The sequence below is a fragment of the Saccostrea echinata genome, unplaced genomic scaffold, assembly GCF_033153115.1.
Source record: "Saccostrea echinata isolate AGI-Se365-2 ecotype Australia unplaced genomic scaffold, CSIRO_AGI_Sech_v1 ptg000089l, whole genome shotgun sequence".
NCBI lineage: Eukaryota > Metazoa > Mollusca > Bivalvia > Ostreida > Ostreidae > Saccostrea > Saccostrea echinata.
The window spans coordinates 147,831-171,226 of NW_026889838.1; positions in this window are offsets into that span (position 1 = coordinate 147,831).

Here is a 23,396-nt window from a genome sequence, read left to right on the forward strand (position 1 = left end):
ATAAATTAATAAGTATGGTATGCTATCACATGTACGACAATACACTGCAATGTAGGTTTATGAAAATGATATTTAATAAACGTGCATAATGAAATATAGGATTTATTTTAAAATATCACATTTCATTCTTGTTCATGACGTTGCTAAACCAACGTCAAAATATCGCAACGTTATCGTAAACTATGCTACCTTTACAGTTATATGAAACATTAATAAAGCTTTGTACAAGCATATTTAAATAATTTCATGAATATACACTCTCTCAATGAATTTAGATGAATATTATTTAATTTCGCCATGGGGCCGAATTTGGCAACAAACGAACCTTGTTCTTTCAGGAAAGCGCGCGAAGTATTTTTATGAATAAACCATATTTGGTCAACGTATATATAAAAATATATATATATATATATATATATATATATATATATATATATATATATATATATATATATATATATATATATATATATATATATATATATATATATATATATATAATTGCAATACCTATGCCATTTTCATTTGCTGGAAAAATAGAAACGATAGCAAATGTATGATCATATTCAGTCGTTGTAGCATCATAAGCTCCAGGAACAGGAATGTCAATTCTAGAGTTTTTTTCTATGTCAAAAATTCTGATTATTCCATCGATTAAGCTACATAGCAGGAGCGTTGAAGCTGACAAGCTTGTACCACCTTCAAGAACATTAAATATTCAACTGATCAAATAATGTTTTAACAATTAAAGATAAACATGTAAATGTCTGCGTATCAAGAAAAGAAATCCTTTTGATATTATCAAAAATATCTCAAAATTAATTTAAGCAACAAAATATAAAAATAATCAGCCTGAATTTGAAACAAAAGAATGAACGTGTACCTGTTACATTCATTATCGTACATGGATCTCCTGAAAATAATAAAGTAAAACGATAAAATGTGAATATTAATTAAAAAACGATAAAACAATGAATCAGGGCATTTTGTCTTATATGAGCTTTCACTTTCTGATATCTATCCAATTTTATAAAGCTGCTTTGAATAATTAACGATACTTACCATATTCATAATATGAGGAATCAAGTTTTGTTGTATCCAATTCCATCGACTGTGCCCTGCACGATTCATTATCTTTAAAAAAAATATGGTTACTTCGTTATATACGTTTCAAATACCCCTAGGTGAAAGCAAATGCTACCGATTTAATATTTAGGGATTATGATTTTTTTATGTACAATGCGATGAAATCTTATTTCAGCAATTAAAGCAATATGAGCTGCATTTTTGAAAATTTTATTTTGCAGTTAAAATGTGCTTTTTTGATTAATCTGTAATTAACTTGAACCTTTATGATCAATTAGATGAAAATAAAGAATTTTTTCCGAAGACAGATTTCTGTAAAAGAAATCAATATTGTACAGAAAGAAAATAATGTAATTTTGCTTCAATCAAAGCTTATAAATAGTTCTCCAATCGCAAATTCAACGATATAATTTAATAAACGTTCTTTTTTCTGTCATTGCAACATTAATTACAATATTGCATCAAACATTTCTGACATCAAAGTTGCAGCTCATTTTGCTTTAAGCATAATAATAGGAAAGGTAATGAAATCATTATGTGTATTAGAGCATATATATATATATATATATATATATATATATATATATATATATATATATATATATATATATATATATATATATATATATATATATATATATATACTGGTGTAAATATAAAGGTGTATATATAAAGGTTTGCTTAATTTTTTTTTTATTGTAATCAGTAAGTGTCCTTCTTGAATGTTAAAGTCTGAAATATTCTACAGCGATGTATTATAATGGTCAATTTGTTTATGTCTTAGGAAAGGTAGAAATTGACCAATCAAATCTAACAATTAAAATTCCTGTCACGTGGTGTGTCACTCCGCCACTGCTCCCCCCTACAGCCTTGCAAAATGGACATTTTTTTTCAAGGTTGTTTTTATTTTATCAAGTATTTGTGAGAAAAATTTTTTCATCATGTCTTCAATGGGCGGAACTTCGGTTGTCATTCTTGGTCACTCATTTGTTCGTCGTTTTCATGAGTTCTTGAAATATGGTGATGAAATTAGATATTCTGCAAATCTTGGTCTGGGAAAACAAATTCCGTTTTGTACAGAGGTGTGGGTGGAAAGAAGGTTCGCGATATAATATCTAAGGATATGGAGAGTATTTACTTTAGGTCCCGATGTAGTTGTTTTAATGATTGGGGAGAAGACATTATTCCTAGTACAGATCCTACGTTGTTGACCGCAGAAATTGAAACTGTGGTCTCGGTAATGCATCCCCGCTATAATGTTGCGAAAATAATTGTTTGCAAATTATTGCCAAGAGTTAAGGTTAGTTTTGGGTACAGTGATGTAGCAGACAGAGTGAATGCAATATTGAGAGGTGCATTGCCATCACTAGTTTATTGTGTGTTTTGGGAATACAGGAAGGAGATTGTAGTCGGAAATTTGAACACGACGAAGTTCATCTGAACAAACAAGGGAATGTACATTTATATAGGAGTATAAGGGGAGCGTTAATTTCAGCAAGAAAATAGATTTCGTAGAAAATGGAACAAGATTGTCACTTTTATCCTTTATCCAACTTCATTTAGATATGGTTAGTAGCAAGTTTAAATGTTGCAGTTTTTGTAAATTACTTATTTATAAAAAATAAGAAAAAACTGAACTCTGCTTATCAGGTATTGGCTTGCCAATCATTAGTTTTTTTTTCATTTTAGTTTCAATTTTTAAGTGTGTAATTCGTTTGTATGGGTATTAATCGTGTGTAAATTAACCGGCAATTTGTTTGATAGACATTGTTTGAAATTACTAAAGATTTCGTGACGTTTACAGTAATATAGGCATGACATAGGTACGTGTTTCAGGCAGTCAATGTGCTTGTCAATTTTAAACCCGTTTAGGTTTTTTCATTTTAGTTTCAACTTTTACCCTAGCGATTTACTTGATTTATCTAGGAAAGTATTGTTATGCGTTTCAGACTTATCCTTTTGTTTCCGTGAATGAAAATCGTTGGAGAAATGTCTGCCAATTTGTTTGTTACGGTATCAGTTGATTACTAAAATTGTTTCATTTTATAGTACTTTAGGCAAGGTCTACGTACAAGTTTCAGGCAGTCTTTTGTACTTGCCATTTTGTATTAGCTTGAGTCTACGTTTTAGTTCCAGCTTTTATTCTGGCGATGTTTCTATTAATTTTACTTTATTATCTAGGAAGGTATGATCGTATTGCGTTCCAGATTTGTCCTTTTTTCTGAGAAGAAATCATTAGAAAAGTGTCTGCCAATTTATTTGTAAGGTATTAGTTGATAACTAATTTTCCTTTCTGTACTCGCTGTCCCCTGTTTAGATTCATAATGTATCATGTGTTTCATCAATGATCACGATTTTTTGTTGTTGTGCAGCAGCACTTAGATTCATCGTAAAAATATCAAGTTACGCGTTTGGAATTGTGGCTTAAAGAATAATTTTTAAAAAAAATACATTTTAGGTTTATTGGTTAAAGATGCTTTACATAAAAGTTTAAGTTAAATATCAAACTAAATTTCTTTAAGTTTTATCTATTTGAGCGATATAAAGAATTATTTTGAGTGCTTGGACAGCGTTTCTTTGTGAATTAAATCTGTTACAATTATTTTAGGATCACCATGATCATCATTTTAATACTTGGTTGAAAAACAATTAACGGTAGATAGTAGTCTTTGCTAAAGGGACTACAATGGGTGATTTGATTGGCTTGTACAGAAGATCGGGAAATGTTGGTCTGTTTCAAAACAATATTGGTTCTATTCCTTATTGTGATATTTCCGGGACAAATTTTGTCATCAACTGTAAGAGGCACAGGGTGTAATTTTGCGCAAAATTGCAGAATGAGGTGACGATGGGAAAAGGTTCAGATTGCAGCACTTTCTCGTTTGTTTCATCAGATTTACACTTTGTATATGATGCATGCAAGTGGTTATATAATGTTATTTTAAGTATTACCATGGTCACATGCGTGGTCATGGTACTTGTATATCTGATCTGATTCATGCAGTTCTGGTCAATTGGCATTTAGGCCTCTATTTATATTAACACATAATGTTAAATATTAGATATACACTTCTGCCTCAATTTGAAAATTCTATAGGCATATTTACCAGCATTATGCCAGGAAAAAGGAATTAATCCCAATAGCCCAAAACAAGTCAGGCGAAAAGACCACGTCGTGGCCAAAACGAAACAAGAGGGACCACCACCACTGATGCTGTGGCAATCGATACGAGCACTCCACCCCTCAGTGTTCCTTTTGAAATCTTGGCTGCATGAACCCGAACCATAACAAAGTCATTCACCGAGACGGTGTTAGCAGAGATAAAACCATTGCTACAAAATCAGGGCAGTATCTTTGTTCATAATTTGGGGGGGGGGGGAGAGAGAGAGAGAAAAAGGGGTATTAATGCTACATGTACTACTACTTCAACCAACAGCTTAACAGCAAGTCCTACTGGGTCAGATTGTCACATAGCGAATAAGTCATTGGATACATTATTTCAGGTTTGGTATCAAGTGCTGTAGCTGAACACAGTTCACAGATTTTGGGTACTGAATTCCCACCTGCAGGAAATGTAGAAAAGAAATTAGGATTCGAAAGCTCCTCGGTAGCAATAGAGGCAAGGGTTTCTAACAAGGGTTTCTGACAAAATCAAATCTAAAATTTGTTCAAAACAATATGTTGATATGGCTCTGTTGTTAAAAAAATGAAAAGGAAAAAAGTAAATAATTTATCAAAATTGAAGAACAGGATCAGACAGGTAAGGTGGTAATCCACAATATGCAGTCCAAAGATGGTAATGAATTTTGGGATGGCTCTCTGCATGACAAGGTAACTGCATGGGATAGGTATGCGACAATATATTGCATCAAAGATACACTTGCACAGGCAAAGCTTGCAAAACATATGGAATCAGTTAGGCAATTGCAGAAGGGATTGGAGAAGATATGATAAGGAGTTCAGAGAACTCATAGAACAAGGAAAGGTAGAATGGGGCAATGTCCATATGAAGATGTATGTCAATGCTCGCCTCAAGAATCAAAAAAAAAAAAGAAAAGCAAAATAATATCAGACCGTTCGATATTTAGTAAGTATGAGGAAATCCCTCGTGGAGCATGCTTTGCTTATCACAAAGCTGAAAGATATTGTAGTCTAGGTGCTTCATGCAAATTCCAGCACAGATGATTTAACCGCGATAGCATCTATCCAATCTATTCAGGTTAAAAAAATCAATTCAACGGCCATTTCGTTATTTGGACAGATCCAGAATCCAAAAATTATTTCAAGGAAGTGGAACATCAACCAACACAGGTAATTCTAAATCCTCAAAGGCAACCTATCCCAATAAAGGGCGCAACTCCAGTAAATCCCAGTAGGTTAGACTACTGGTTGGTGGGGTATGATAAAGGAGAAACAAAATTTTTGTTGATGGTTTTAAATGTGGTTTCAGCATTGGTTACACAGGGGAAATTAGAAATATTCTTTCAAAAAACTTAAAATCAGCACAGGACTTACCAGAGGTTATAAGCAGGAAGTTAGAGAAGGAGATACATTTGGGTAGAAGAATTATGGGTCCTTTCAAAGAAAAGTCACTGACAGTTTTACATTGTTCCCCTTTAGGTCTAGTAAGCAAAAAACAGAGGGTGAGTACCATATGATCCATCATTTGTCATATCCAGAAGGTAAATCTGTCAATGATGGCATATCTGAGGAAGAGTCATTTGTTCAATACCCTTCTATAGAGGATGCTATTCATAACTTTAAACAGTGTGGGAAAGGATCATATTGTTGCAAAACAGATATTTCAAATGCATTTCGAATTATCCATTTACATGCATCGCAGTTTAAATACTTTGGTTTCACATGGCAAGGTCAATGGTATTTTGACACATGTTCTTCTTGTGGTATATTTGAAAGGTTTAGTACGGCACTTCAGTAGATAGCACAAGAAAAATTAGCTATTGAATTTATGACTCATGTATAGATGGTTTTCTAATTGTTGACGAATCTGCTACAGAATGCCACAAAAAAACTTGAGGCATTCTTCACAGTCTGTGCTGACATATAGCGTCGTGCCAAAAGTATTCGCGGAAAAATGGCGGACGTGATTTGAGGGTAATCCTGCTTGGAACATAAAAGTCACCTTAATATAACAATACAAACGCTTACCTTTAGTAATTTGTTAAATGTCCTTTGGGTATAACACATGCCATGATGCGCCTTGGGATGAATTTATAGAGATTTTGAACATATTCTACGGTGAAATTCTGCCAAGTGTTTAAATTATTATAAAATAGCTGTTCAGAGGTTGTAATATCTCCCGCACGATTTTGGATCTGTCTTTTAATTCTATGCCAACAGTTTTCTATGCCAACAGTTTTCTATGATATTAATGTCCGGACTCTGGGCCGGCCACATCATACTGCGAATATTATTTGCGCGTTTATATTCCTCTACAACACGAGCTCTATGTACTGGCGCGTTGTCATCTTGAAAAAAAACGTAGTAGTTTGCAGGGAAATGTCGGGCAATAACATGTCACAGGTGATTGTCAAGGATGTTTATATATTTCTCGACATTAATGTTACCTTGTACCTTGCATAAAGTCCTTGGACCATACCAGCTGATGCATCCCCATATCATTACGGAAACTTTTGGTTTTGAAATCGCATATATGGACTCCGGACGGTACGATTCCTGGGCGGATCTCCAGACATACACACGGTTATTTTGCCTTATAACCACTTGAGATTCATCACTTAATATGATAGGTTTCCAGTTTTGTTCAACAGTCCATCTTCGTTTGAGTAAACACTATGCCAAAGGTTTTTTTTTTCTATTTATTTCTCTAATAACCATACGTTTTCTTTCTACTCTTCTGTAAATTTCGTTATTATGTAAAATCCGCTTGACTGTTCGTACACTAATACGTTCACCATAATTTCCATCATTTATATCAGTTGTTATGTCCTTCAAAACGTTTCTCTGGTTTTTCCTTACTATACGAAGTAATCTTACTTCTCCACGTTTTGACACTTTTCTAGGACGTCCTGAACGAGGAGCTCTTTCCACACTTCTTTGCTGATGGAACTCTTCCAGAATTGCTCTGCATGTAGATTCGGGAATTTTCATAATTCTTGATCTCACTGACTTTATGTCCGTTCTCTTTCAAATCTATAATCAGTTGTTTTATCTCAAGTGTCAATTCTTTTGATTTTCTGCCCATCTTGTCTACAGTCCGAATATATTCGACAAATAAACTTTAGCAGACATTAAACATGACATCACAGTAGACTTTGACCTTATGGGGTTTCGGATGATCTCAAAATCAAAAAAAGCGATTGCATAATGGTTTAAGACAATTTGAAAAAATGCGAAGCGTGAACTTTTTGCGACGTCCGCAATTTTTCCGCGAATACTTTTAGCACGACGCTGTAGATATACCCATGGCTAAGGATAAAACGTTTGTTCCTGACATGGTTATGACTTTTCTGGGATATGAATTAGATACTGAGTTAATGGGTTGATTCCAATGAATTTAAATTGTATACAGACGCTTCAGGATCTATTGGATATGGGGCAGGGTTAGGTGGGCAGTGGTTCCATGGGACTTTGGTAAAAGACAGCAAGGAATGGATGTTTTGTGAATATGAGGGCATATGTTTATCCCTAATCAAGCACATAATTCACTTCTGGAAAGTGTGTTGCCATTTATTTTTTCTTTATGGGTCTAAACCTTCCCTAGTGCGGTCAAGTCAATGGCGTTTTCATACCCATTTTCATGATTTTTCTGTTAAGTCTATGTTGTAATTACTGGAAATCTGGATTATCCCCCTTTACAAAATTGGTTTATTTCTCATCTTTATATTTTGTGTCTGCTAAAATTATATGCCATTGTTAATAATACTTTTGAGAATTTCAAACAAATTACATGTATTAAATGTCACAAAGGTGGCAACGCACGACAAACTGTTTTATAGACTTTTTATTCATTGAAGGATGATAAGATAAGGTGTTGTAGCGTTGAGAGGATTATGGAAAGAAATAAGTAATTTGATGGGTAACTGGGCTATCAAAATACTTATTGCATTAATATATATATATATATATATATATATATATATATATATATATATATATATATATATATATATATATATATATATATATATATATATATATATATATATATATGAATCTCAAATACCTGCATATCCAATACAACCATCGTAATCACTGGAAATTGTGTAAATTTCTGAAAAAGGTATATAATTAAAAAAAAAGAATTCACAGAAAAAATGTTATTTGATAAAGCCAATATTTATATTTTCAAAATAATAATAATACTTACCCATATTATCATCCAGCGTTGCAGCTTCATTATTCCTCGAAGTACCTTTATTAAAAAAACAATTAGCAAGAATGTATATTATAACGTGTAAAATAGGGCTTTATGTTTTTATTTCAATGAAATTTAAAAGAAAATAACCTCAGAAAATAACGGAAGAAATCCTGTCAAACTTAAAATTATGTAAAATGTAAGTATCGTTTCAATGAGATCAATTTCAATATTTCCCCCGACTTTTATGATTTTGTTTTAATACTTTAATATAGGCAGGGGAATCATTCATAATGATATGGTGTATGATACTTTTTAGGACAAATCAACGAAAATGGAACATTTATGTCAAAATATTCAACAGTATACAGCACAATACAAGCTTTTGCACAAGTTGGAAATGAAAGATAATGTTACTTTTAGTAAGACAGGAAGAGAACTTTAATCGATATAAAGCCTCAAAATATAGTTGTTCTTTATATATATTACAGAATATTACATTTATTTTGAAACTTCTAGATATTTAATAAAAAAAAAAAAGAAAAACACCAGAGGACACATTTTAGCAAATAATATTTTGTGTTTATAACTGTAGCCTACTAAATGATCAGCAAAATCTGTCTGATAAAGAGGAAACTCAAAATCACATTACATTTGCAGTCTGTACTTAAACTTAACACGCATGCATTATTAAAATCAAAATACTATGTCCTTACATAAATGTTGACACACAGACGTTGAAAAAAATCATTTTTTATTGATGAAAAGTTAACGTATAAAAAGAATATGTTTTCAAATAGAGCGCCATTTTACAAACACCACAACATACACACGTTTAAAGACACAAAGGATTTACAGGAAACCCATGTGTGTTAATCCTGATAAAAATCTTGAAATTTCATTGGTTAAAAAGAATACTGTATTAAACCATGTTATGCTGCCTACCCATATTACAATGTTAATGTGCCCCCTCCACGTGACCTACCTACCCACCACACATCAAATCAATACACTGAACCAAACTTCTAAGTGTTCACCTAACATTTTTTAAGTTTTAAAAAACAAAAGCATATAATAAATAATTTCTTTAATTCATGGTTAATGATGTATATTTCAGTTCGATGTTGCGTAAATTTCGTGTAAGTATCTCGTTAGAGTTTTAAGCAAAGTGTCAAGGACATGATGTACCCTCAAAATGAAAATTCACATAAAATAATCTCTAAGGAATAAGAGCACCACTCGCTTAAATTACTGTAAGGAATATTCTTTTCTCATGGATACCATGTACCCCTGAATAGGATATTGACCCATTTGCTGCCACACCTACTGCATGGATCTTTCTAAACCGTTGAAATTGTGTGGAGGGGGGATGCTTTGACATTCCTTACAAAAATCCCAAATGTATTCAATAGGATTCAGATCCGGGAATTTGACAGTGCATCATCACAGATACCTTTTGGTCAATATTCTTGGGCGTTTCGCACGTAAGTGTACCTCTTTAAGGATGATTCGGACTGTTCGAGATGATATTAGACTGCCACCAGCACCAATTTCTTATCATTTTCTTAGCATTTAAGTCGTTTGTTTTAATGTTTCTAAAATTGTTTCAGGACAATGTAACAAACTTTTAACCTAGTTGTGATGCGAAACGTTGGCCTCAGACGAAGATCAAGATCAATTCCGGTTTGATCAAATTTTGTCCAAAACTCTCAAAATGTGACAAGTTGGCGATGAAAATGACGCAGAACTTATAGAAAAATGTGTTTAAATGGGTTTTTATACTTGTTGTTAATTTTGAAAAGTAATATCAAGGACGAATAAACACTAAAATAAAAGTGAGTAAAACATGGTGCAAGGATGATCCGGATAACAACATTCCAACGGCTCTCCCTCCTTTCTCAATGGTCATTTTGCCAATGTTTTGTGTTTTTTAGTTAAAGCAGTTTTCAAAAATTGAAAATGGTCACAAAAAGATGCTGATTACACAAAACACTTGCCGCAAAGTACAGATTTATTGTTTTTACGCTTCGTCACGGTACATTGGTTTTCATCGGTGATAATTGATTTTCTTTCAACAATTGTTGAGAAGACTCGTTGGTTATAATAATTTGAAAATATCAGACCATTCTATCTTGTAGTTTTTAAATAAATACTTTTATTAGAGTGAACACTTAGAAGTTTTGTTAAGTGTATGCCCCCTCCGCGTGCCATACTGTCATTATTCAATATGTTGTTTGAACACGCAAGGATCCTAATAACTGACGCTAAATAAGCATCAAACGACATGTTGAGAAAATGAACTTTATTAAAAATCTTCGACAGGATAAATTCATTATGTAGACACTTAGAGGGGTACTACGGAATATATGGGATCCTTCAAAAAATACACATTGGGCTCGGCTTACGCCTCGCCCAATATGCAATCAAACGATATCAAAATGTCAACATTTGTTAAGCAAATCTGCCCAATATGCATTTTTTCAAGGACCTCATATATTTCCCTATTATATGGGGTCTTTGAAAAAGATGCATATTGGGTTCTGCTTACGCCTCGCATCTTGGTACTTTAAGATGTCAGTTGTAGGAATATTATAGGAAATAGATTTGGCATTAAATAAATCAACTAAATACAGCACGAATGTTGAAATTTTGACATCGACTATATTCTTTTGGTTATGGACGCCCATTTTTTTTTTATACATGAACCTCTTGCAGAATATAATAATCAAGAAAAATTGCCGAAAAGAGGAAAGTGAAGACTAGGGCTGATGGCAACTAGGGACATCAAAAGAATGGAACGATTCGTTGCATTTAAACTTCGTAATTATTACAAATAATGAGAAATTTAAGTTTCCTTTTATTTGAAATTTGAAAATTTATATTCAAATAAATTATTGATATCTGTTTTGTTTCAGTATTGAATATGACGTACTAGAATATCCACCTCTTCATAATGGCATCGTCGGCCATTTCGATCTTTATATTAGAATGTGTACTTCTTAATGCATGTCGCTTAATTTCTTACAAGATACGATTTTCTTAAAAAATATATAAAAACCAAAAAATGTAGTCGGATCAAATGATCGTTCTGAATGTGGTCAAAGTCCTTGAGTTTACAAAAGAATCCCTTTTTCATGTTTTTTTTTTTCTCTCCCGGTCCAGTCTAATGAATATGAAGAAAAATACGTAGATATTGTCATTTAATTTTTATATCAACTTCAGAGTACTTGTGTGTACAATCAGAATGTTTTTTAACAATGTAGTTTTGCAAATGACCATTGACAAGGTAAGTATATATATATGCGAGTTCTATTTTTATTGAAAAAAAAAAACAGCTGTCTACAATGTCAGAAAGCCTGCTTGGACAAAAGTTAAATCTTCTTACCATCATACGCATGTCCATATTCATCAACGTAGACTTCTTCAATGAGATCTGCAGTTGTCAATGATCGGAAACCTTCAAGTTAAAATACTAGCAAAATTCAATATTCAAGGAAGACAAATACAATATCTGACTATCTTCAAACTTTTCTTCAAAGAAACTTCAACTGTCCAAACTTCATTAAGCTTCCATTATGTCATCATATAACAAATTAAAGATTATGAAACAAAACTTTGTTAAATCTATTGAATGTCAATCTTATCATGCTTATAAATCTGCGAATAAAAGCGAGGAATAAAATAAAAAAGGTGTTTCACACCGAACATCACACCGAGCTCCACAGATAAGTAATTTTAACGTTAATATATATATATATATATATACAGGTAACTCTTGATGGCTCGAACTTCGATCTCTCGAAGTTCTTGATCGCTCGAAGTGAGTCTCCGGTCCCGAATTTTCCCACTATATAACTAAGCAAATTTACTCTTGATTTCTCGAACTCTTGATCTCTCGAAACCCTTGATCACTCGAAGTCAAAATGCAGTCCCGTTATGCATATTCTATTTGTATTTACCCTCGATATCTCGAAGTGGCTATGTGTATACAAGATTATATAATTAGCACCTTTACCTGGACATTTAAATGGCCCCAGGCAGAAGACGCAGGTCTCGAGATACGGGATGTTTATTCAGGTGACACTTATGCTGCAAGGTGATAATTGATTTATAATCATATTTTGCCCATATGCTATTAAAATAACTATCATCGACTGTCTTACGATAATTTAGAGACGCAGTGTCATTGATTAAAAGAAAAAACACTAATTTAATTTTTATTTCGGGTCAGTGTCAAAGTTAAACGAAATATGAAAAAAGCAGAAACAGCCTCAGTCAGTATGACGACTATTATTGGACAAATACTTACAGAACTGCGTTCAATGATCATTTTTGGAATAGTCAAAGCTACCGTATATACTCGCCTATAAGTCGGTCCGCCTATAAGTCGGTTGTATTTTTTTAGGTTATTTTGGAGGGATTTGCCATTGACCCGCTTATAAGTCGGTGCAACTTTTTGCCAGATTCAGTTGACTATTTAAAATCAATGCTCTAATGTTTTAACCTGGTTTCGATTAATATTTTTAGAAATGACGCCGATATTTAATTTTAAATCATTAAGAAAAATACATAATGCATACTTAAGATAAAAATAAAGTTATTAAAATATGTAAATACTTATATTTTATGTATAATCTTAGAATACATAAATGATATGATGTATCCAGACGTTGTTCAATGATAATCATGGGAAATGTTTATAAATTACTACATTTCGCCGTCCAGAAAAATACTAAGCTTTTTATGATTCGCCTATAAGTCGGACATAGACTTTTGGACCAAAATTTAACTCCCAAAAAACCGACTTATAGGCGAGTATATACGGTATGTACGACGCTGTAAAATGTCGTTTTCATGTAACGAATGCGTAGTATGATGTCCGTATTACAAAGAATAAATAAATATACATGAAATGACGATATATATATTTTGCATTACTCAGTTTAATGAAATATTCATCTGAATTACGAAAAAGTATCGTTGTTTTATAAAAACCACGTGTAAAAGGTTAGCACTGCATGAAAATCATTACAACCGGTAAGACTAATTTTAAAACCTGTCAACAAACCCGGAAAATTCCGGACTCTTGAAAACTCGAACTCTTGATCTCTCGAAGTTTTTCCTCGGTCCCGCGGACTTCGAGGTATCGAGAGTTACCTGTATATATATATATATATATATATATATATATATATATATATATATATATATATATATATATATATATATATATATATATATATATATATATATATATATATATATATATATATATAAAATAAATAAATATATTAATTAATATTATTGATTAATAATTATAAGCATACTCTATATTTTAAAAGAATATAACTCTAAGTCTCAAACAAATTTTGAGAACATTATAGATTTTATATTTTCTTCATTAACCAACAGCCAGGAAAACCTTATGGATAAAGCATTCGCCCTCCAATTCAAAGGTTGTGGGTTCGTATCCAATATGGGGACGTCTTTATTATTCATTTTCTATAAAGATTTCTTCTTTTTTCATTATGCACCAAATAAACAAATGTGTAATTCGACATTTGTAATTTGCAAGAAGAAATTTATAAAAATAATAGTTTACATATAAATGCAGTTTTATCGACTTCGTAATGATGACTTTAAAGTGGCTTGAACATGGATTAATAGTAGCTTAATGAATGGACATTAAGCGCCTATAAGTTTGGCTTAACGGTAGTTTAATGGCGACTCAAAGATTGTCTAGAAAATACCATTAAGCACCTGCAAGCAATCTAAAAGCCACCATTAAGCTACCTTAAAACACCCATTAAGGACTTTGAGATGGCCTTATGGTTACCAAATGATGGTGTATTTATTGCTTAGAGATAGCTTAAATTTGCTTAATGGTAATTTAAGACGCCCATTAAGCCACCATTAAGGACCTATAAGCCATCATTAAGCCAAGCTTAAAGGAAGCGTTTCATCTTGTGATTCACAATTTTGAAAGAGGCACCATTGCTCATCATAACTATATACTTAGTTTGTTTAATAGCTGAGCTGAGCATAATAGCAAAGAAATTATTATAATGAATTTTCACTATATACAATAGAATCCCAACCAACTAGAACCTCTGATCCTTGGGCCATATATTTCACAATTTTGAGAAGGCATCCCTGATTATCAATACCATGCAAATAGTTCATGGGCTTAATAGCCAGCAGCAGAGAAAAGAACTTTAAAGGGGTAATGAATTTTCACTATTTTATCAATAAAGACCCCAACTCATCAGAACCCCCCACCCTAGGTTCACACTTTTTAGAATTTTTGAAGAGGCACTCTTTCTCATCATAATCAGGTACTTAGTTCATCGAATTAATACCCAGGAGCATAGCGGAGGATTTTCAAAGACTTGATGCATTTTCACTATTTGATCTAAAGACGCCCAACCTAACATCAGAACTTCTGACTTAGGGTTCATGAAATTCACAATTTTGGAAGAGGCACCTTTGCTATCATAACCCTGCGTTTAGTTTGCTTAATTCCCAAGAGCAGAGGAGCTAGAAGATTTATCTTAAAGAAATAATGCATTTTTACCATATAGAAAAAAATCCCCGCCCTTGCACTAATACCCTTGACCCTGGGCCCACGCGGCTAGGATAAGGCTGTCCGTAAAATATCAAACTGTTCCAACTGTAGTAACTTCTCTGAACGACCTAGATATGACGTCATAATAGAATATGACGTCAAGTCACTGCATACTTGAGCTGACAGGACGGGGAACGTGTCATAACTTTTACATTACTTTCATACAACATATAGAATTTTTTGCGTTGTTGTTTATTTCAAGTGTCGGGATTGTTTTTTAAGCTCTAGTGGGCTATTATAATGTTGAACATTTGCAATTTAATATCGTTATTCCTTTGGCTTGTCCGATATGCACATATTTAAATAACAAGAAAACATTGATGTAACCATCAATTGTCGCCCGGGAAATAAAGTAAACAATGGAAATGAGTCTTGATCATCAAACCGCTTCGATATGTGTGAAAAAGGCATGCTTCTAAATGATGGAGACAATAGTCGAGAATATTTTGAAAACTTATAGTCGGATGAAAATCGAACAAAAACGATACCCTTATAAACTTTATCAATTTCTCAAGTAAATGTTGGCTGCATAAAATATAATTTGAAACCAGACACATGCATCACCTATTTTCAAAAATGTCTTTCACTTTAAGAATATAAAACACGAACTGTGTAAAGTACGTTTTTATGCAATAAGTAAAATTCGATGTTCTAAAAAAGGAACCTGTCGTTTTTTCGATAGTAAATGATAAGCAACTTTATATATTAAATATGAAAAACATATATATTTTTACAGATTCACTTTATGGAAGTAAATATATTGTGTATCTCGTAATTTATAAAGGGAAAGAACATTCTGATTAACAATCTTTTTAATGTTTAGAAAACCTTTAATTCTGAATAACTTCTCCCACCTCAATCCAGATCTACCAACACTTAAACTTATATGTATAGAGCAGCCCGGTCCTCCGGGCTGCAATAACAAAAAAAATGTACATGTATGTGAAACGCTCCCCTAACAGTTAGACTTTAGGAATCGTGTATGTATTTGACTGGCACAGGTGATTAATAGGGATGAATTGAAGATATTCTGTGTGAATCTACAAGAGAAGTATGTCCTCTGACTGAATATTGCTGGGGGATTGTCTGTAATTTATCCTTTTTTGCATAAATTGCGATAAAGAGTGGAAAATGCCTCCTCTTTTGTAGGAAAGTTAAATTTCTCGTGAATATTTTCATAAGAAGTAGAATTCAGACTTGCCCCAAGCACTTTATATGTACCAGAGTTCACAATGAATTGACTTATGTAATAAACTTTTCACAATAATTTTGTTTTGCACTTGTGTCGATGCGATCTTTGTGCAACATTTAAGAATTCGTAAGTGTCCGTCACCTGATCAACAAAGTCATGTGACATCACAAAAATTCTTTGATATAATACCTGATTAAACTCTTATCACAAGTTTCCTGCAAATTCATACATATATTACATATTAAAATTAAAATCTAGCTCAAATTAAAATGTATATTTTTAATGCTTTTTTAAGCCTTCGGACAGCCTTAACATAGTTGTGCATGAATTTCAGTTTTGTTAGAGGATTCCATGCTGATTGTTATTTTACATCCCTTTCGATGATTTTTCACAGATATGGGGACGTCACAATGCTTATTACAATCAGGCCAATGCTTTGACCGCTTGATGCGTAAATGCCTAGTATAATCATGGCAAAAATTTAACTGCATGATGTCCAGGAGTAAAACAGAAGATTTTAAACCTTGCTTAAGTTTGATGGTTTTAGTCCCACTCATCAGGCCCTAGGGGCAAACATAAATTTAACAATTTTTCGTTCTCTTCACCCATAGACATTAATATATTAAAATTGGTTCAAATTCAGTGGTTCCATAGAAGAAGCTGACAAAAATTAATGTTAACACACGACGCACGTAGTGCGATGCACGACAACGGACAATATTGATATGGTCGATTACAACTCCGAAGTATTTTTGTATTAAATGATGAAGCTGAAAACTTTGTACAAAAAATACTGATGATTTTAACAATGTTTAGCATCTACATTAACAGAAAAAAAATGACACAGTCAATTGATTTATATGATAGTTGTTTCTTCTTAATTCTGACTGCCCGCGTGACGCAGTGGTTACAGCGTTTGCTCTAGAGGTGGAGTAAGGAGTTGATCCTTACGTCGCCGGTTCGAATCCCACTGTGGAACGTGGAGACCGGTCTTTTGGATGAGACCGTATAAACCGAGGTTCTGTGTCGCAGTAGGTGCTGGCACGAAAAATATCCCTCACTGCTCAATGGCCCTGAGTGCTGAGTATAGGTCAAAATTTCAGCTCTCCACCGACAAGTAATGGCGTCTCCATTTGAGTGAAAAATTCTCGAGAGGGACGGTAAACAAAAATAAACAAACAAACAAACAAAATTCTGACTCAATGAGAAATTGCTTTTCTTTAAACATACGCACCATTACTACTCTGAGATTCTTCCATTTTGGGGAGACTGCTTCCCATGTAAAATTCTGAGGCATTGAAACTGTAAAGCTGTTCTATAATAAATACAAAGCATATCTGTTATGGAAGTCTAAAATAATGTTCAACGTCCTGTGAGTTTAATTTTATTGACGTAAAGGAGGTTCCATCCTTAGCATTTTTTGTCGGTAACTTTATTTCTAGAATTCTGCATCATATTTTAGTTCTTACATTAAATATGAATTCTACAATGTAAGTTCAACTATATTCAATTTAATTAAATTCCATACAAGAAGGCATTAAGTGAGGAACTATATTTTTTGACGAAAGTTTTTTTAAAGAAGAAAATGATCCATTTTTCTCTTTCAAATTATTCACAGTACTCTCCATTTGAATTCCTATTTTTCCATGCAAGCTGTACACAGAATTATTTTGTGCAGTGGATTGTTTTGTGCTGGTCTTGAAATATATATTAAATTTATTTTTATGAACTTCAATATCATGTGAAAAATATAGTAAATATATTCTGAAAGTCCAGGAAAAATAGGACTTTTTCTGTAATATCTTAACATTTTCGACAGAGACCTCCATTTTTGAGTTTCTTTTCTGAATATCAAGGATAACTAAGATCATTCTACTTAAAATCAGTAGAAGTTTGAAACTTGTATATAGTGTTTTTGCTTGTTTATATTTAAATGCCATAAAATTGACATTCTGTGAGTGCAGAAAGGTAAAATAATTATTCAAAGTAATTTGAATTTTTTTTTTTTTTGGGGGGGGGGGGGTCACAATTTTTATGTGTCTTTTCAAGATAGGAGGTATGCTTAGTCTCATTGATTTATTTGGATTAATAATACTAAAGGAAAAACTTTGAAGAAGTGCTTCTTGTTTAAGACACGATTTCAGTGCAAAATGGTCATATTTAATAAACCGTAGCGTAGAAAAGAAGCGCATTGACCTCTATTTTTTGTTTTACTTTTTAATTAAATATTAAAAATATACTTTACGAAAAATTCTTAAGAATTTTGAAAACAGGATCAAACAACCTTAAAATATATATTTGATGCTCTAAGGGCATATAACTTGTGTTTATTTCGAAAATGAACGTACCAGATATTATGTCAGCAGGCATTGGTTCTTGCATCTGTTCTGTAAACGAAGAGAACGAATTTCCAAATACGTTAAGCAGCAGTTTTTAGTCATGTGTTCATAAGAACTGTGCATCTGATGAATGTCATGTTAATCCCGTTTAATTTAGTCCATATATATATATATATATATATATATATATATATATATATATATATATATATATATATATATATATATATAAAGCACAGAGAAATTCACTTTTTATAAGGATACCCACTTCCGCCCCAGCCCGGGGTTGAACTCTCGACCTGCGGAATCTGTCTCCTAGCAGTACAGGAACAGCGCGCTAGACCGCTCGGCTATCTAGGCAAGTCTAAAAACTTGCTTTCGATGTCGATGGAATTCTCGCGGCGCTGTCCTACACTACACGGTCATTGAGAATGGAAGTGAGATACTAATGTCCAGATAACTGTATCTCACTTCCATTCTCAATGACCGGTCTAGCGCGCTGTTCCTGTACTGCTAGGAGACAGATTCCGCAGGTCGAGAGTTCAACCCCGGGCTGGGGCGGAAGTGGGTATCCTTATAAAAAGTGAATTTCTCTGTGCTTTCTATATTAATATTTCTTCACTTAGGGCAGTTATATTAGTTTAAGAGTTGTTGTAAAATGTGCTTTATATATATATATATATATATATATATATATATATATATATATATATATATATATATATATATATATATATATATATATATATATATATATATATATATATATATATATATATATATATATATATATATATATATATATATATATATATATATATATCATGAAATTACACCATTCAGTCGACGGAATGGTAACTGAATGCCCACTGAATGGTAACTGAAACGATTCTTTTCCGTCATTTTTCCGTGATCTTTCAGCTACCATTCAGTCGACAGAATGGCAGATACATTTCAGTGGCCTTTCCGTTATCTTTCATTTGTTCTTTTTATTGAATAGTCGGCTTACTTTTTAACTTAGAAATTTTATTTCACGTTTTCCTGTTATATTAGCATTAAATTAATCTATTTTTGAATTCAAAAAAATGAAGAAAAAAAAGTGAATGCAAGAAAAAAAATCTTTCAGAAAGCAAGTATCGAACCGCGGCCTCCCGCTTGATAGTCTGCGACCTTATCCATTACGCTACGACATCTTCATACATATAAAACCAACTTTCCACTTAAAAAGTAACTTGCATATATTACATTTTGTAGTTTTCAAATTCAACTGTTAACGAAGCTTAGCATTGTCAAATATACTGCAATCTCATGTTTTTCATGAATTTATGGCGCTATCGAAGACATCAACCCTGTTTGTAAATTTTTATTCATTGGAAGGCTAACATTTTCAACTGTTTCTTTATCTGTCTGTATTAGATTTTTTTTTTTTATTTTAATATATACTGCAGTTATTTTGTAAATCGCTTGAGGCGTTTATTAAAATAATTATTAATAGTGATTCTCTGTAACCACTTAAATTTCTTTGCCACGCATGGTTACCGATTTTGATGAAACTTTGCCCATTATTATAACTTGACACCAGAAACATATATCAAATAAAATTTCGTTGCTATGTGTCTTGGTTGCCATGGTAACAGCCAGAAAAGTTGGAAAAATTGAGATTTTTAGCTACATTGAATCTTTATTAAGCCTTAACAAAGACTAAGTATAACAAACAAACCATTCTCACAAAAACTTGACACCTTGTTGCCACTTATGCTATAAAGAAACTATTTAGAATTGATCTCTAAATAAGTGGTAACCATGGGTACATTCGGAATACATTTTAGATGCTGAAAAATGCAGAAAAACGCTCAATATTCACTTATGATAGGTGTTAAATGATCAAACTCAATCAACAACCTAAGAAAAAAACAATAAAAATATTTGACCTTAAGTAATTAGGTATTGGCAATATTATTCTAAAAATAACTTTCATGGTTGCCATGGTAACACAGTGTTAGCATGCAAAATGTGTTGCTAAGATTGGGTTAATGCTACTATCTTCAGGAAAAACAATAAATTTCATGACTGACACATATACATCCTTAGGACCTTGCAACACCAACAATATAAGAAAAATTTGGATTAATTGTTACTTTGCAGTGTAACCATGGAAACGATGAACCAGTTGTTTAAAGTGATTTTTTTTTGCTGCCTTAGGAATTTACTTACCAATCATTCAAGAAACATATTATTTGACTCACCTTGAATAGTACTTATCCGGTAGAACTAAAGTTGAATATCAAATATTGATAACGTTTGTTGAAAAATACAACACTGTTGCTATTGTAACCAAGAAGGGAATATGTTTGATTTTGTTAATTCTATATCAATATTAAACCCTATGTGCCAGCTTTTTGCATCCAGTTAGAGATTGGGTGGCAGTCAAAATTGAAAGTCAGGTTAGTTGTTCATAATTATCAATCATAAAAGTTTTGGGAATCTACATACAAGGGTACGTATCCAAGGAAACAGAATATTTTTTCAGATTTTTATGCACATTTTTCGGCTTATTTCCATAGCAACGCTCTATTTAAAGAATTGAATTTGAATTTTTTGAAATGTGAAAATTAGGGCCACATGAACATCTTTAAAAATTGATCATTAGTTATATAGAAATATGCTTTTTAAAAAGATAAGATTAGATTTAAACACTAAGAGAGTAAATTTAAAATCCCTTCTTGGTATTAAAACCATGGCAACCATTGCCAACCTATAAGAAATATCATATTTCTTCCTTGATATATGTTACAAATATCTTTTGTCTTTTATTTGCTTGCATTTCAACCTATAATTTTTTTTAATCTTAAGGGTATGATTTTATAAAATTAAATGAGCAAAATTATTACTTTTGAATACTTTGTTTCCATAGTAACGTATGTAATAGTTGATTTACCAAACATGTTTATCATGCATTTAAGACATCAGGCCTTCAACTTTCAGAAACAATCATTGACACTTGTTTGCTTTGCTGCAAACGTTAACTGTGAGACTCTGAACATGTTGAAAAATGCCATTTTTCAAACTTTAGGACGTGTTGCCATGGTAACCATGACATATAGCAACCAATTTCTGCCTGATTTAAGTTTACGGTATCAAAGACTTTTATCATAGAGAGTTTGGAGAAATTCTGAGACTATGCGTGCCACAGCTCCTATATAAAAGTTCAAGTCGTTACAGAGAATGGCTCTTAACAAGGATGAAAGCAGTGTGACCGTTTTGCACTAGCAATTGCAAAGGTGAAGACTCCAGTAATTTTAATTTGCAACCAAAGTCCCAATAGTAGTAAATAAAATATCTAAAAAAACAAGTACATCTTGAAAAAAATAATATTAATTGACGCGTTTCTTGAAACTTCATATCTGTTTTTCTGCAGAGTATCAAATATAATTCTCTCAATGAAATATATGGAGATAACGAACAGTATGCAAACTCAAAAGTCCATTAACCAATACAAATCAGGAACAGAGCAAACACGGACCTCTAAAACATCAATGTGGGATCAGGTGCTACGGGGGATTGGGCATCCTCTACCGACCCGTCACACCTGTCGTGTGCTCCTTGTCATGATCGGGAAACAACGGAAAAATCCGTCGACAATCCAGTGTGTAAATAATGGCCTAACAATGAGTATGAAAAACTTCATTCAGCAATTGACTTAATGATAGATTGTATTTGCTGACAAGGTCATCGTATCGACCATAGAACTTATGAAATGATGACTTTAAACGAGACTGTTGATATTCTTGTGTCATCAACTTGTTTATCAAGAACTTACATCGTTTTAGAAATTGTTCTCTTTTGTATCGAATCAACTGATAGATATAATACCGTATGCAGGTGATAAGGGTATGTTTCTGCATAATTAAGGGAAGTTGACAATAAAAAAGTTACGCAGGTGAGTTAAGGCTAGGTACAGGCATTTCTATGCAAACAATCTTATTAAAATGCCTAAGGACTATATATATTATACAGAGAAAGTTAAAACATATTGTCTAATAAATACTTGGTACCCACGACTTGAGCCAGTACACATTATGACGTCATATTATGTCCTCATTGTCCTTTACTACACAAGATTATGATGGACATCAACAAAAATGCTTCGGCGCAAGGGCATGCTTTATTTTATTTAACTGAAACAAGGTATATTTAGAAGCAAAAGATTGCAAAGCTTGCAGGTATTGCTGCACAAATATCAACAGCTCAGTTGTATAATTTCTATTTGTAAAGGTTTAAGTTGAATAAAGGTAAAAATGTACAGTCCGGTATAAGTTTCCTCAAATTCCGATCAAATGAGAAAATGCCTAGGATTTGTACAGCAGTTTCATCAATCTTTAGAATATTTTTCTTAGCATTATACAATTTTATGTAAAAATAAATAGGGTAATCCCTTGCGCCGAAGCTGTTTTGTTGATGTGTTTTATTACCTCCAGTAGGTAAGATCAGTGACGTCATAATATGACGTCATAATATGTACTTGCTATAACATATCGTGGGTAATAAGTATACATAAGAAAATAAATAAAAACTTTCTCTGAATAATAAATATACCTTTTATGCGTTTTTATTAGCTCATTTGCATAGAAACGCCTACATGTATACCTAGCCTTAACTCACATGCGTAAATTCATCACATTTATCATAAAACTTGGATATTAATTATCATGACCTTTTGCACTCATATCTCTTCGCATCTAAAGAAGTATGTGGAATAAATGTAGTAAAGTATTTTATTGAAAGGTTTTAATTCCATTTAATTTGAAGATAAA